This window comes from Ictidomys tridecemlineatus, chromosome 9, assembly GCF_052094955.1.
Source record: "Ictidomys tridecemlineatus isolate mIctTri1 chromosome 9, mIctTri1.hap1, whole genome shotgun sequence".
In the NCBI taxonomy this organism is placed as follows: Eukaryota; Metazoa; Chordata; class Mammalia; order Rodentia; family Sciuridae; genus Ictidomys; species Ictidomys tridecemlineatus.
This window is the reverse complement of record NC_135485.1, coordinates 52765178-52782677: the sequence shown is the minus strand read 5'-3', so window position 1 is coordinate 52782677 and position 17500 is coordinate 52765178. Positions and strand designations below refer to the sequence as shown.

Below are 17500 nucleotides of genomic sequence, written 5' to 3'. Positions count from 1 at the left end.
CTTTGGTAATCTCTCAGAGCATAATTCACTGAGTTTGGTTCTGAAAGTTATGAAAGCAAAGATTTCATATCTTACCTTACTCCTGGCTTAAGAAATTTAGAACCATTCAAGATCTGTGTTCTTTTTCTCTCTCAGCTCTGATGGTTGAAATTTCTCTTAAAATTTAAAACCCATCTTTAGGAAAAAAGAGCCAATCATTTTTAAAAGGAACCAGTGATTCAGTGGGCTTCAGACAATGGCTCAGCTAATCATCCCTTTCCTCATCATCCAGGTGGGGTACGGCTTCCCACACTTTTAGTAATGCTCTTAAATTATCCCCGAGAAATGTTTTCCTGTGATCACACCTGGATTTTCCTTGGTTATGACTAACTCTTTAAGAATGAGTTTATTCTACTCCTCTTACCATTTTTAAAATGAGTATCTAATTGAATAACCTGAAGTTCTTTATTAAATTCAATGATAAATGGGTGAATATTTTTATTTTTGGAGTAAAATACAGAATTATAAAACAGAGGTCACAGGTCTAAGAAACAGAAATTCCAAAGTGTAGTTTGTGGCACTCAAGATTCTTCACAGTTTCAACACTGGGCTAAGTGAATATAAGTTAGTTTCATTTAGATTTGATTTTGAAAATACTAGTACATCTCTCTTCCCTTATGGAATAAAGCCATAAACATTTGCTAAATTTCTGTATGTCTATGAAATTTATGTCCACACAAGATTGTGTTGCTTTGAATAAATTAAATATGAAGTACTAAAAAATACTGCAAATCAATGTTTTGTATTTTTTAAAAATTCCCTTTGTTAAATATAACTAACATTCAAAATATTACTAAATACTACTACCTGTATAATATCATTTAAATTTTCTTCTTAAAAGTTCATTATTTTTTTGGTTGCTGTTGATATTGATTCCACTCTAACAGGCAGTCCATGATCACAAGTGTTGTGATAATGTATTCTCAGTTTCCATTATGAAAGAGTTATTTAGCTAATTTAAACTTGAACAATTAATAGTAGTCTTAAAATGTAGTAAAAAGTTATTGCCTTTCAATAAATGTGACTTTCTTAGAGACTTAAATTTTGTGGACTCACTCATACTAAAATGATTATACCACTTGTTATTTATCTAGTCAAAAGAAACCTCACAAGCAACCAAAACATTATTTAAAACAACAAGACCTTTTTTCTTTACTAAAAAAGAGAAGTTACCACTAGGATTTTATATCTGTTAGAAAGGAACTTTCCCCAAATTTGTGAAAATTGTCTTTCTGAATTAAATAGTTAGAACACCCTAGATGTTGATGGCAAAATTAACTAAAGCTTGGTGACATGACAAATTATTGACTGTAAAGTACAGCAGGTTCATTGAGTGGGTGAACTAGGCAGAAGATTTAATATTACTTGATGATGTTAATATTTGCAATAAGTGACCTGTTCTATTTTGAGTATTGTCAGTCTCTTGAGATTTCCTTTTGCATTCTGTAGGGTCTGAGGCAGCTGACCCCATTACTGAGCCAGAAAGTCATCATGGCCAAGAACTCAGCAGGTCAGGACTATGTTCTGGAGCCAAAACACAGTAAATTTAAAAATATCCTGATGATGAATAGTTTCATTTAGCTACATTCTTCAAACTGAAGGTAACTGGCAGGATTCTGTCACTGTTTTCTTTTTTGCTTTTATTTTTCATTAAAGAAAAGCAATTGAAACTCTCCATTTATATAACAATGTGGAAAAGAATAGGCTTTATTTCCAAAACTTCCTCGAATGCCACATCTGATAGCTTCCAAGTTCCTGTGTCATTAGAGGCAGGGTTATTATTTCTGGGTGGTAGGGGACATAACAAGGAGCTCTGGGTTAATTCTCATCACATTATAATGTGCATATGGTATGTCTCTGTTTCTCTCATTAAACTATGTTGACTTTACTCATTTTTCCTTGCCTCTGTTTGTGACTCACTAGGTATTTCACTGATTTTTGTTAAAAATAAGTGATTAGATTCAGGAGAGGAAAAACAAGTGGGACATATCTAGAGTAATGTCATTCTGTATGGAGTAAGGTGCAGGGTTCAAGATGAGGAAATCCTGAGCCAGATACACTCACCAACACTGCATCATTTTGTTTTAGTTTGATTAGCAGAACTAGATAAAATTTCATTCAAATAAAAGTACAAAGACATATTATAATACCAAGAACATGTGACCGTTGAATTATGTACTCGTGAAATTATCGTATCTTGGCTCTGTTCCAATAACAAAAAATGACAAAGAGTAAACAGTAATGGCTTATGTTAATCCTTTCAAAATGTTACATTTGCTTTTTTCCCCTTTATCCTAAAAAAAAATTAAAAGACTTATAGGATACATTGTAAAATAGACCAATATTAGGTGAATCATGATAATTGAATTTAAATTTTAGCACTGCTTATAATAAAAACAATTTTCTTGTATATAAACGGATTCCCAGGAGCTTCTGATAACATATATCACTTGTATAGGCAAGATACATATATCACCTCTGTTTCCATGAGAAAACTGAGGAACGGGAGGTTAAATGACTCCACTCATTTATTTATTCATGCAACAAATGGTTATTGTGCCAGCTCATATCTCTGTTAGGCATTGAAAACTTGGTATTAATAATAATATATGTAGTTTCTACCTCCATGGAAATTATTATTTTTCCATAATCAAAAAAGTACCAGAATTATGGTTAGAATTCAGGTCTCTTGATTCTTAATCAAGTAGTATTTCTAAGGTATTAAGATACATAACTTGAAAGGAAGTGACATAGTATCATGATAAAGAAAATTAAAAACTTAAAAAAAATGATAAAAATGTTCTTAAATATTGCCAGAGATGAACTGTGAATCTCAACTCAATGAGGTCAATAGGTTTGGGGTCAAGAATTATTTCATTAATAACTAATACAGTAAACGAGAGATTAGATAAGCAAGCTTTCAACCTAAATTCTTCTATTACATGGGTGTTTATGCTTAACTACTATGAGACTTTACTAAAGTACCCTCATCAGTTTGAGATTGTGAGTACTGGACATTAATTATCACAAGTTCACTAAGATTATACACTCTAGGGCTGGGGATGTGGCTCAAGTGGTAGCGCGCTCATCTGGCATGTGTGCGGCCCGGGTTCGATCCTCAGTACCACATACCAACAAAGATGTTGTGTCCGCCGAGGACTAAAAAATAAATATTAAAAATTCTCTCTCTCTCTCTCTCTCTCCTCTCTCACTCTCTCTTTAAAAAAAAAGATTATACACTCTAGATAAATGTTTCTATCTTGATTATATTAATCTAGTTTTATTTTACTTAGGATTTTGTAGATATTTGCATGTAAATTATGACTCTCAGGTGTTTTTCTAGGAGTAGCATTTTTAACAATACAGATATTAAGAAAAGTAAAGTATTATGCTTTTTTTTTTCCTTTTACAGAAGGACCCATGAGTTTCTGAGGACTTGAGAGAGGCCAGCAATAGCCAAATTGAGTCACAACCCCATATTTCTGCTACAAGGATAACGCAACTCAAACAGATAACTCAAAACAAAACTGAAGCAAAATGAAACAAAAGCGGAACAAAAAATCATTGTATCAATTTTCTCTTCCTCAGGGCCGAACAACTTCAAACCTTGAGCCAACCATTTTTCCCAGTTTGCCTGAGAAAGTTCTAGGGATAGGCAGCTTGAAACAAAAACAAAATAAATCAAAACAAGAACACATTGTTTTTTGAAATGGTCACCTATTCTCTCGATCTCCCTCAGGGGCAAGCAATTTCACTTACCCCCAAGATTCCGGTGTTCCCCATATGGGCCACCAAATGCCGCAGTCTGGCTGGGCACAAAATCAGGAGCCACTTAAGCAGGAACAAACTTTATTTCCAAAACTCCCGTGAATGCCACCTATGCGGCCTTCTCCCAGGACACACCACACCAACAGGAAATCCCTCCTCCGGAAATCCCTCCTACTGCACTTCCCCAACCAATGGGAACTCTCCGGGAATCCCCGGGAGAGCTCCAAAGTAGCAGGCCTAGGCGGACAGCAGGGGTCTAATATCCAATTGAATGCACATCTTAACATAATCATTATCATCTCAATGGCTTGCTGGCGTCATCTTTCAACCAAAAATGCCAGGCATCATTCCTACTCAGCTATGGCTCTTAGCACTGCTTGTGGATCCCTTAAGTGTGGCAAGCAGAGCATTTAATGGAAGGCACAGTCTGTTTGGAGTAGCTGTCCTGGCTTGACGATATGTCAATTACAACCTTCTCTGAAAATCTCCTCTTTTATCCCCTGGCCTGAAATGCTTTTGTGGTATTTATCATCTATCTATATATCTATCTATTTATTTAGTGAATTTCAGACCTGTTTTGCATGTTTGCTTTTGGGCCTGTGATTAGTTTGCCCTCAATCCTGTTTCTATACTTACAATGTCCAGAAAAACAAAACAAAACCGTAGTCAACTTTATTTCAACTAAAATCTTACAGTTCTAGTAAGTCAACTTTTTTAGATTGGTGTCACGAGAGAGGGAATGCACAATGTTTGGCTAATTTCTGGTATTCTTCTCCTTCTCAGACCCATCTAGTCATGGGACTTTCTTGTGAATTTTCAGTGGAACCCAGTGGGACCTGGAGGTCAGTCTGCCTTAGTTCTCCCCTAGAATTCTAGTGTGCCCCTATTTTGGTACTTGAAACCTATCTCTTTAACAAGAGGTTATATTTTCTGATAGCCATGATATTTGATTCTATTGCTAAAACCAAACAAAAAACAATTTTGCCTTCCTTTTGTCTCCTTCCCCACCTCTCTCCTTTATTTCTCCCTCCCATTACTCTTCTTCCTTCCCCTCTTTTCCATTTTCCCCCCTCTTCATCTTTCTACCAGGTTTAAAAGCCCTCAGTGATCTGGTCCTCTTTTTATTCTCCCACTTGACTTCTCACTCCTCTTCTTGTTTCTTAGGCTCCAGCCATGCTGGCTTTCTTTCTGAGTGTGGAACGTGATGAATTTCTTGCTGCCTCAAGGACTTTCCACTTACTGTTCCTGTGCCTGACATGACTTTGTCATGGGGATCACAGTTCATATTCCCAGACTGCCCAACCTAGAGCGACACCTCTGTCATGTTATCTTATCCTAATTCTCTGCAAAGTATGTGTCACTGATTTATAATGGATCCATTAGCTTACTTATTTGTTTATTTATTCTTTTAGTATTATTCATATTTATTTGTTTTCATATTTTACTTTCCACCACTAGAATATAACTTTGTTAGAACAGAATATTTGTTTTGTTCATTGCTGTATCCCTGGTACTTGTCCCATTATAAGCACTCAGATGTTTGTTGAATAACTAGATGATAATTGTTCTGACTTATAAATTCAAAGACACCATTTTACATAATGAGATTAATATTACTAACAGCAATGGCAATTTTGAGTTATTTGAATATTTGACAAGAAATATTTTGTACTGCGTAATATGATTTATCTTATTTCTAGAAACCCATTTTTTCATATAGACACGTTATAATGCATCAGAATTGTTAATGCATTATTAATATATCCTTTATATTCCAAAAAAGATTATACATCTAGCTTGATCTAAATGCTTCTCTGTGATAGAATCTGTGACCTCATTTCTGGTATTTATGTGAGGAATTCTATAAGAAAGAGTGGAAATTTGTAATTACATTTTTCTGTATTTGGAAGATCTTAATCCACACTTCAGCATTTTTTAAAAAAACATTACATTTCCCCCACTTGCTATTTGAACAATAAAAGGGGAAACATAGATATTTGTTGCTTGGAAAATAAGACAATGTAAAATCTGAATGTTGAGGAAAGGATAGAAATGTAGTTATATTGTCAGCAGCATCAAATGTAGTAGAAATTAAATACAGTATTATGAAAAATAATGCTATGAATAATGCTCCGAGCTGTAAGCTCGGAGTCACTCAGTTTAAGAAACTCATATTATGGGGACAAGTATGGGTAAAAGAGCTACAAGTGGCTAGATCTAGTCTGTCATTCTGCTGCTTTTGCTGTGAGGGTATTTCTGTCATTTGCATTGGTCAGTTGGTTATCCATATTCACAGCATTTTGTCTTCTGGAATTAGTGCTGGAATCTGCCATTTTTAATTTCTCCATCTTCTTCACAATTCTCTACCAGTCTTTGCAGCAGACACTGTTATGTGCCCACCAGAGGCCCATTGAAGACTCAAGGACTATGCCCAAGCTTTGGGGAGTGTTGCTGTCAGGCAGCCTTTTCAGGAATTGCCTCCCCTGCCTCCTCCAAGAGTATTCTCCCTTCTTCAGCCAGTGAGTATCCGCTACCTGATCTATTAAGGTTCTGGTGTGTCACTCTTCCAACTCCAGAATTCCCTGTGGAGCTGACTGAACTCTGCTGAATATACAGAAGCTTGACTTCTCCCTTTGCCTATTCTTGCTTCATTCCATTCTCTTCAAAGGGAGTTAATTCCAAGGACCCTTCATCAATGTCCTGCATGTTAATCTCCACTTCAGTCGGCTTCTGGGGGAATTTCAATTTAAGGTACTCACTGTTACAGTTTGGATATGAAGTGTCCCCCAGAGACTCACATGTTCAAGGAACACAGCTGCTTTGGGGAGCAAATCTTAAACATGTGAGTCTTTGGGGGACACTGCATGTTAATTTTTTCTACATGAACTTATTTTTTAATCAATGGTGCTTTTTAAAATTTAAATTAGTTTTTGTTTTTATTAGCACATTATAATTACACTAATTGTGGGTTTCATTGTAACATATTCACATATGCACACAGCCTAATTTGCTCCATTTCATTCCCAGGTACTTTCCTTTGTCTTCCCTCTTCCCTCGCCCTCTTCCACTTCCTTTAAACTTCTGGTTTTTCTTCTATTTATTTACATATACATAAATATATATATTTCATTTGATAAAGGCCCCTGATTTTAAGCATCCCAATCTTTATAGCGTAAATACTTCCACTAAGGCTGATTTAAATTTATTGTTTAACAATGAACTTTAAAAATTCCTGAATGTATTTTTTTCTTTAACAGACAGTCTTGCTACATTGCCCAGGTTGGCCTCTAACTCCTGGGCTTTACTGATTCTCCTGCCTCAGTTTCCCAAGTAGCTGAGCACTTAAGACACATACCCCCTTGCCTGGGGTATTGAATCTTAAGCTATAGTAAGATATTACTTGCTGTGTCCCACTTTCTTTTTGCCATCAAATTTATGACTACATTGGAAACAGCATCAAAGTTTTTCAATGTGTGTGCTATTATCTTCTAGAGCATATCATTACCTTTACACAATGGATAATGCTAGAATCACACAAATAATAATGGTTAATGCTAAAATCACCCAAATGATATAGCATTGTTGCCCTGGTCACAATATATTACATGATATTTCTTATATAATACTCACCACCATGATTGTGGTGAGGATGTAGGTATTTGGAATTGTGTGAATCTAACACTTGTTTAGTGTCATATATTAGGTTCTTGGATAAGTTTTCTGAATGCATTTTTTTCCATTAATTCTCATAAGCATCTGCAAAATAGCATTATACTGTGACTCAGGGAGGTTAAGTAATTTTCCCAAGGTGGTATAGTTCTTTACTGGTAGAGCTCAGAATAGAACATAAGTCTCTTTCCAAAAGAAGTACTTATTTCAACATTGTATTTTATGGATTTACAAAGGACCAAGATATTGGATAATTTTTTGTGCATTTCTGAGAATAATTAAATGAATTTCTTGACTCTTTTGATTAACATGTCTTTCTCATCTTTTGTTGTAGATTTCCCAGATCTCTTGAATGATATATTTCTTTAACATGTATTCAGTATCTCCCAATTTCTAGATTTTCTGTGACTCATGTTAGATCTTTGGGAACTTTTCTAAGACAGAGGTACCAAGCTAGATAATTTATCTCTGCTTCTTTAAGATCTTTAAGAAACACAGTCTGATATGAGGGAAAAAAATCAGATTGTTTTAGACAACAACATAAGTGCCCTAAACTGAGATTAACAACCATGAAGGTCACCTCATAATAGTGCTTATTGTTCAGGTCATATTTTAGTGGAAGAACTTTGATTTTCTCTATTACTTTTCTAAGAGGTTTTTCCACCTGCAAAAACAATCACTTAAAACAACAAAAGCCGAGAACTAAGAAACTAGTGCCACAGACAACTTTCCTCATTGGCACTGCTAATAAAAATATAAAAACACCGTGAAAACACCAATATTTTATTTTCATGATGTAAAATAAAGTATCTGTTACAATTGGTATTTTGGATTCAGCAGTCAGATTTTTTAAAAAATTGCCAATTTGTTTATATCCAATTAAAATTTCCTGTGAATTTTTTTTTTGATTTAAAAAATATGTGTTATTAGTGCTGTTATGTACAGTTCTTCAGAGAGATAGAACCAATAGGAAGTTTATCTATATAGCTATAACTACAATTATTTGTTTTCTTTTTTTTAATTTTTATTATTGGTTGTTCAAAACATTACATAGTTCTTGACATATCATATTTCATACATTTGATTCAAGTGGGTTATGAACTCCCATTTTTACCCCGTATACAGATTGCAGAATCACATCGGTTAAACATCCACTGTTTTACATATTGCCATTCTGGTGTCTGTTGTATTCTGCTGCCTTTCCTATCCTCTACTATCCCCCCTCCCCTCCCCTCCCCTCCCCTCTTCTCTCTCTACCCCCTCTACTGTAATTCATTTCTCCCCCTTGTTTTTTTCCCTTTCCCCTCACTTCCTCTTATATGTAATTTTGTATAACAATGAAGGTACTTGCAGTGTCCCACTTTCTTTTTTCCATCAAATTTATGACTACATTGGAAACATCGTCAAAGTTTTTCAATGTATGTACTATTATCTTCCAGAGAATATTATTACTCTCACATTCTCTGTTGTTTCATGTATGGGACATGTCTGCATGTATTCTAGACACAGGCAATTACTTGTATGCACCTATGAAGCATCACCCTCAGCAACATATTTGAATGATAATGTTAAGTAGAACAGAAATCATATATTGTTTACCTAACAGGCAGATAGTACCAAGTATTTTATAAATGTTTCATTTACATAAAAATTTTACTAATCCTTACCACAACTTTGAAATTTAGATATGATGTTTATATTCCCATTTTACAGGTGAGGAACATATGGCTCACTAAGATTAAAATATCCTCCTAAGATTGTGTGGTTAATTTGGTCCAGTGGCAGAGTCTGAACTGAATTAAGTCTAACTCCAAAGTCTTCTTTTTGAAAATCATACTTTCCTGAAACATTTAATTTTAAAGGGTCTATTCCATAATCTTCATATTTGTATTTTCAAACATGTGCATTGTTTAAAAAAGTTACTCAGTGAGTCAAATATTTTTTTTGGCTCTAATGGATATAAACCTACAATATTAACAATGTATTTTTCTTTAATTGTTGTAATATCCATACATGAGTTAAAATGTTTAACCTTTATTGATACATTATTATTTAAATATCTCTTTTATTGAGATGCCTACTCTACAATAAACTAGAAAAGATAATTTTCTTATGCAGTTATTCACTAGGTGAAGAAGAAAAGAAGTTGTGTTTTGGAGATAAATCAATTTGAAATGTTATTAAATATGTTCTAATTAGAAGGTACGAGTGGACCAAAAAGTGTTAACCATTGAGATTCACTAATGGCAACTAGTCTCTGTAGAGGAGACTAGTTACAATGAAATGAAATGAAAATGAAATGAAAAAAAACATTATGTAATGATTTATGAAATGTCTGAGGATGGTTTATTTGTCTAAGCCTAGACTTTGAATAAGGCTTAGGTTAGGTTGAAATGACTCTCCTAAAAACCAAGAGGAATGAAATAACGTGTAGGAAATAATTTTGAGGCAACATGTTCGTCTGTTTGTCTGCAAGGTCAAGAATAGCCCGACTACTTGGCACTCTTTCATCAGTTATTACTCATCCTGATTTCTGTATAACACAAAATTCACTAAGTAGTCATGTTAACTATTTGCTCCTGTAAAGTATGCTCATTGGGTGTTTTTAATGTTAAAATAGCAACTTGCACTTGCTTGCAGCCTTCACACAAATTCAAAGCCCAGGATATCACTGCAAGTTGGAATAAAGGAGTAAAATCTCTATTCTAAGTACAAGTTTTGGAAATGCTTTTAATATTTTCCTATAAAACCTGTCTGTGAAGGATTGTAGAATCAAATGGTCCAAACAATTTTTTTTTCATTTTATATTTGATAGATACTTTAAGGAACTATTTTTTAGATTCAAAGATTAAATGAGCCTTCTGATAAAAATTCTTTTGGCACAGATGGATACAATTTGAGTTCAGAAAAGAATAATTGTGAAGACCAGGCCCAGAACTAATTGTGTATATTCAGAGGATGTATTTGAGAAACTTCTGGCAGTTACCTTGTGATATTATGAAATTGATGGTAGAAGAAGTTTCTGGAAAACATTGTATGTTTTTTTTTCTTTAAATATTCAAAGTACTAAAAAATTCAAAGAAATATATCCAAATGATGAGTTCAGTTCTAGGAAGATGTGATGGTCATGAGACTTTGGATGTGTAACAACCACACAGCACCAGGATGAGCATAGATTCAACACTGGAAAAATGGAAGCTTCTTAGGAAGTAAGGCTTCAGTAAAAAGTGTGAGTTCTAAACCTTTATCTGCGTAAGTGGAAAAGTTTGAAGTTTCCAACTTATAAAGGCAATTTAGAAAAAAAAAATTGTTAGAAGACTTCTGATGGAACCTAGGTTAGGGTGACTCATTAGAATATCAATTCCCACAGATGCATACATGTGATACATTTGTACATAGATGCTTCACAACATCCACCTATGATTTATTGTTTAGATGGCGTACTGATAGTAAGGGTTCACCATCAAAAAGTCTTGGATCTGGATCCCATTTCAGGTATTTACTAGGCATGTGACTCTGGGCAAGTTCTAACTTCACAGAACCTATTTCTTCCCCTGTAAAATGGGACAAATTATATACTATCAGGTTATCTATGAAGAGCAAAACCACCAAATGAGAAAACACATTGCTCAGCACAGTAATGGTTCTCATTAAGTTATTTTAGGGGAAACTTTATCCACTTTGATCTTCCAAGGAGACATCCTCATGGAATTTGAAAGAGCCTCTAAAGTGATTCATATATATATATACCCCTCCACTCCAATTTCTCATCCAATTTAATCACCAAGTTAAATTTTAAAAATTATGTAGAAAGAAATGTTAGCTTTATAAGTAACAGAAAACAAAACAAAATAATAAACCTGCAGCCCATATGCCTATCTTCCTGCTATTCCATTTTGATTTTTTCAGATCTTCTTGGCTTATTATTATCTATTTACTAAACCTGAAAACCTTGGTATCCTCTATTAAAATGCAGATGGATTTATTTATTCAGCCAAATATTATTTATTACTAGCAATGATCTGGAAATTCTGCATGCAGAGCACTCACAACATAATAAGTGAGAATTACTCATAAGCAGTGAGTGTGATGCTCTCTGATGAGGGTTGAAGAAGGATAAGGCCATGGTCTGTATGGATGGAGGAAGTAGTTATCTGATAAAATTTGGTAGTGCAGAAAGTCCCCAAACTGGACCCTGAAGAAAAAGCAGGTTTGCATCAATAAGACATAGGTGGTAAGAAAACTACAAGCACACTTCAAGTATGTACATCATGTGCAAATGTACATACTTGACAATTTGAGGGATAATTACTAATTCAAGATAATTAACATATAGAACACCCATGATAAATCAATAGGAGATAAGGTACAGCAGGTAGAGGTCTACATCACAGGGTTTCCTTCGACAAATTGAGATAATTCAATTTTATCTCATTGTCAGCTGGCTTCTGTCAATTAAACAAGGAAATAAATGTGTCAGCCATTATTAGTAATGACTACCAAATATTTCCATTCCTCCTCTTGGGCACATTTAAGTTTTAATGTTTAGCCCTTGAATTGACTTGCTTTAGTTAAATATGAGCAAGAAACAGCAGTTGCCACTTCTGATCAGAAACTTTAAAATAATGCCCCATGCGCTCTCTCTCTCTCTCTCTCTCTCTCTCTCTCTCTCTCTCTCTCTCTCTTTTTTGCTGTGAGCCCTGGAAATGTTTCAGATGATCACTTTTCCATCAACTTGAGTTCCTCAACTGAATTCCCCAGAGAACAATGTGGAACAAGATATTAAATAGACTCACAGTGAAAGTATAGTGTAAGGAAGACATAAACCTTATAGTTTCAAGCACTGGGATTTTTGAATTGTTACTGCATTATTATTGTCAGATTTTTATTTTTGCAAGAGCACTCTTAAAGCAGTGTCTCTAGACAGACTTCAGCAAGGTGACTGCAAAGGAAACACTCCACTGAAATGTGTGTCAAGGCATGGACCCAACCTCTGTTTTGTTTCTGACACTGCCTTTTTCTACTATTAAGCTCTGAGACCACTTATTTCATAGGATAAGGATTTTTCCAATTCTAAAAGTCAGTTATACAGACCTGGAGATTAGACCCAGGGAATAATAGTATCTGATTTACATAAAGTTAAAAAAAAATAAATCATTGATCTCAGTAAGTTTTCCTGTTTCTGCTTTTAATTTTCCCTGGCCTTAATCCTTCCTTATATTCCAAACAAATTACTTTTCCCCTTTTTTGTACTAAAGCCCTTTCCTGAGATTTTTTTCCTCCAATCTTACTTTCCAGTGGGGGCAGTAAATTTCATTGGCACCGGAACATCCTAGTTTTGTGATATTTTTCCTATGATTCTTCTGCCGAGATACCTAACCTCTTCAGGGACTGTTTTGGTTATCTTTAAAATTATATTTAAGGGGCTGGGAATATAGCTCAGTTGGTAGAGTGTTTGCCTTGCATGCATAAGGCTGTGGGTTTAATCCCCAGCACCACAAAAAATTAAATTTAGTAGTTTAATTAATTAATAGTTAAAATTAATTAATAGTATTTGCTTTGTGGGAGTATTGTGAAATTTAAAATACATTCTAGGAAGGACTTTGTATATTATCTGACACACAGTGAGTACTGATTAAAAGGAAGCTCTAACTTCATTATTACTAATGCTGCAATATTCCCAATTCATTCATTTTAACTTCTCAATTCCTGGTAGTTCGTAATGCAAGGGACTCAGTTTTTGTAACACTTACTCTATTCAGTGACCAAACAGTATTCCTTTGAACTTCAAGTCTTGTTACTCTGTTATTGACATCTCCACACTTATTTGCACCTCATTGATGAAATAGTGAGCTCAATGCTAAAGCCCCTTATGATGTTTGCTTACAACTTAACCCTTAAAACTCTATCAGCTACTTGAGGGAATCCACTAATGAATACAGGGTAGACATATTTTGTCAATAATTTTAGTTTGGGATGCAACATCTTCAGGTTCCTGAAATATGCAGAAACCATTTGATTCCATTTGTAAATATTGCTTGTTTGGGTGAAGGTAGAATAAATGTTGTTGGGTGTTCTTAATGAGAATGATCTACATGTGTGTATGTGCACACATGTGTGTATGAGAAAGAAAATATATTGTTGGTAATGTGCTACAGTAGCAGGACTTTTTTTTCTTTCTGTTTGACAAGATTTTCACATAGAAATATTAAAATTTAAATAAAATAAGTGAATGAAATAAGAGACTTAAACAAATGAGTCTTACTAGTTCTTGCTGAATCTGATTACTTTGGATGTTTTTCCTGAATGGTTTTGTAGCTAACTAAAAGCACTAATTTTTTTATCCTAAGTGCCTATCATCACTGACCGTATGTAGTTACTTACAAAGTTATACTGAAATTTTTTACTTTTAGTAAAAAACTGGACTTTTAGGACAAATCAATTTTAATGGCTGCAATGGGCACACTATGGGCTCCATGATACCATAGAACTATTGTCCATAGATAGAGCAGTTTAAATATCTTTGTCAATGTTTCCAAACGCTTTTTGGTGCACTACCACATGAGGGCGCTCTCTGCATTAGATACTTAATTTGGTGTCCCCCCCGCCCCCTGCCCCACCACATTTAGTATTATGCTTTTTTTCTAATTAAAAAAAAAATGAACTACAATTTTCATGTACATTTCACATATGTGGATCCATGCCATAGGAAATACATCTCCCAAAACTGTAGATAATTTAAACTTAATCTTAGCCAGCTAGATATGTTGAAGAAATCTGAAAGTCTGTAGATTTCAGGACTCAGATACAAATGTTGATAGGATGTTGGATAAACCAGATAATGCTTACTGTTTTTCATAAACGTAGATGAACATAAAATGCTTTTTCTGTGAAAAATCAGAAAATATACAAACTGCTTCTGTCAGAGGGTTCTGTCTCTATGGAAATCTATACAATTTAACATTTGAGGAATAGCTGCTATTTGTTTTTTGCTGTTTATAATTCAGTAATGTCAATATATAAGACTACTGGAAAGATAAAGCAATAGAGTGATATCCTTTGCAGGGTGAATAGTTAAAAATCTAAGCATACTTGTGTGCTTTTTCTTTTTTTATATTTAGAATGTTAAATGCCAGAAGAAAATTCAGTGCCAACCCAGAAGCTTACAGAGTGACCCTCCAGTCATGTGAAAACATTAAGAGGTGTATTCAGCTTCAGCAGAATTTCCACTAAAAAGGAAAAGGATTACTAAATCACTTACAGCAACAAAGGACAAATTCACCCAAGACATATACCAGGGATTAATGTTTTGTTTAGTGCCAGGAAAATAAGTGTGACAGCAGAAATCAATGAAGACATTCATACACAGGAACAGGGGCACCTTGTTTGTCAACCAGAGAAATGCCAAAGGAAATAAAGATAGGAAGAAAAGCCAGGAGAACTGGAACTACCCCAGATCAACCCAAAGGCTTCCTCAAAGTATCTCATAGACAATGTCATTATTGGTACACTCGGGCTTAAAAAGACAGATCAGAGGCCAGCCACCTGTGTTCATACCCAAAGGCAAAACTGAACAGTCCTTTCGCTCATTGTTCAGGTGGCTTGGCAATTTCAAGCATCGGATTTTTTTTTTCCATCCATCTGTTCTGTTTATCATCTTCTCAGTGTTGCCAGAATTTCCCCTAGAAAAGTGAGATTTCATTTTTATCAGAGCTTTTGATATCTGTATTTTTTTTATATTCAAGTTTTTGGTCTGATCAAGTGCTTTCTTTACTTGAAAAGGAATATGTAAGCATTTACTTAACATGAAGAAATGCTAGGGGTTTAGAATCTTAGGAGGTTAGGGTTGGAAGTACAGGCTGTACCAGGAGGGACAAAAAGGAGCCTTGCAAAATATCCCTCATATTGTTAAGGTAACTTTGAAAGACCAGGATTAGACGGGACTAAAATAGAAGAGAGTGAACATGTTTTGGAGTAGAAGAAACAGGCTTGTTAGCCTGGGAACACTAACAACACCCTTTGACCTTTCATAATTATTTTTGGAGCTGATAAATTATTGAAGATTGCCTTTTGTGTATTATCATCTTCCTGACCTATTAAATTGTTGGAGTTAAAGAACAACTTTCCTGAGATAAGGGAGTTTTATTCCAAATTAGGAAACTAAAGGTCAAGAATTTTGATTATTGTGTCTAGATTTGAAGTGTATGAAGGATTTATGGGAAATCTCAGGGATATAATTAAGACAATTACATGTCTGGAAAATTGATTTCTGTGTATAGGTTAAAGAATTAACTATGTAATGTTTTGAACAACCAACAATAAAAAAAAAAGAATTAAGATATTTTGGCCTGACTAAAATAGTATTTCTGGTACTATCAGTATTTGGAACTACATTGCACCAAGTGGTGATTTGGACTCCTTGTCATAGCAGCCTCCTCCTAGTGGGGGAGTAGGAGAGCTGATTTTGAGATTTTTCTTGAGTCACTGCTGGGGACTATTTTCTTTCTTCAAAAGAAAGGAATTACAACCAGAGCCACCAGAGAAACTGCAGGGATTCAAATTAGACAATATAAAACATTTTTCATATATTTTCATGTGACAATCGCTTTGTGCCCATGAAAATGTAGTAACAAATTTGAAGGAAAGTCATGGGTTTTCAAACATCATATTTGCTTCTCTTTCTTCCTGTGCATTGTTCTTCTTTTCCATTGAATTCATCAGAATGGATCAACTTCTCCTTTCCATAATTACTTGAAAATTTTACCCACATTAAAACCTGCTAATCGCAGTCTTTCTCTGTAGTTTGCTCTCAGGACCCACTCCTTTCTTTGTAGAAAAACTGAGTTCACTTAATTGAACTACAATTTAAAAAATTTATTATGAGCAGATTTTCATAGGAAACATTAATCTTTCACAATAATTTCAGACATTAATTCTTTTTTTTATTTCCGAAAAATTTTGTATCCTCTCCTTTGTTGAAGAAAACTGTATAACCTACAACTATAATAGTGCAAACAAGGATAGTGGTTGAAGTAAATGTAGTTGAGCACAGTTGTGTACCAGAGGGGGCACGATGGAGAAACTGAAAGCGAGAGTGTCAAGAGTGTTAACAAAATCAAATATAAATATAAATAGGCCTTGTGCAAAAATTGTTCTGTAAGTATTTCTGATTTACCTGGATCCAGGCATGAGGACAGTGATACCACATAAATCGTGTCTACTCTATTTAAGTAATTAATGGGTTATTTTAACTAGAACAGATAAAGTGAAGAAGTTAGTTTTTATTCATTCTTCCTGAAGAATTTCAGCCAGTTTCAGATAAAAGGTTAATGATTTTTTTTGGTACATGTAAGTTCCAAATATTAAATGGGACAATCTCATCTTAAAACTATTTATTACTTAACTTGAAGTTAAAATTGAGCTGGATATCTTGTTCATTGTTTATTTTTGCTAAATATGGTAATTCTGCATATAAATGAACATCTAGAGAACGTGAGGATGCAAACATTGTAGAACATGAGCATTTCAGGCAGAGGAAAAACTGCAGGTGTGAAAAAGCTTTGATATGAGGATATATCCAGTTTTTCCAAAGAATAGAGAGGAGGCCAGTATAAGTAGAAGGAATAAGGGATAATACTAGGAGATATAGCCAGATTTTAGGAGCCAACACATAAAGGGACTTTAACTTTTATTTTGATACAGAGAGCTCATAGAAGGTTTCAAGCAGAAGAGTGACAAAATGTAGCTAAAACTCTGAAAATATCAGTTTTGCCATAATGTTGAGAATAGACTCAAAATGAGGAATAATGGAAGCAAGAGGTTCAGCTTGGGGGCAAGTGTAAAATTCAGATGAGAATGAGAGTGGTTTTGAACAAGGCTCTTGCAATGTAGATGATGATATGGACAATTCTGGAAATATTTGGAAGGTAGGGCTATTACAATTGACAAATGATTTCCTGTGTGGCATGTGACAAAGAAATGAGTCAAGGAATGTTGGGGTCCGCAATGAACAGGAACTGAGCAC

At 34.5% G+C, this 17500-nt stretch overlaps 1 long non-coding RNA gene across 11 annotated transcripts in view; it reads left to right on the top strand.

Moving 5' to 3' along the window:
* The window catches only part of LOC110598920 (uncharacterized), a 379394-nt gene that overhangs the window by 305030 nt on the left and 56864 nt on the right, over window positions 1-17500 (top strand). For 5 of the 11 annotated variants that reach the window (XR_005736982.2, XR_005736988.2, XR_013425806.1 and 2 more), the window contains 5 exons: window positions 1489-1640; window positions 3452-4649; window positions 4972-5157; window positions 6178-6326; window positions 14598-15597. This is a non-coding gene — a long non-coding RNA (uncharacterized LOC110598920). Of the gene's footprint in view, window positions 1-1488; window positions 1641-3451; window positions 4650-4971; window positions 5158-6177; window positions 6327-14597; window positions 15598-17500 lie in introns of those variants that run through there. The other 6 variants (XR_013425804.1, XR_013425807.1, XR_005736985.2 and 3 more) reach the window with 4 other exon arrangements.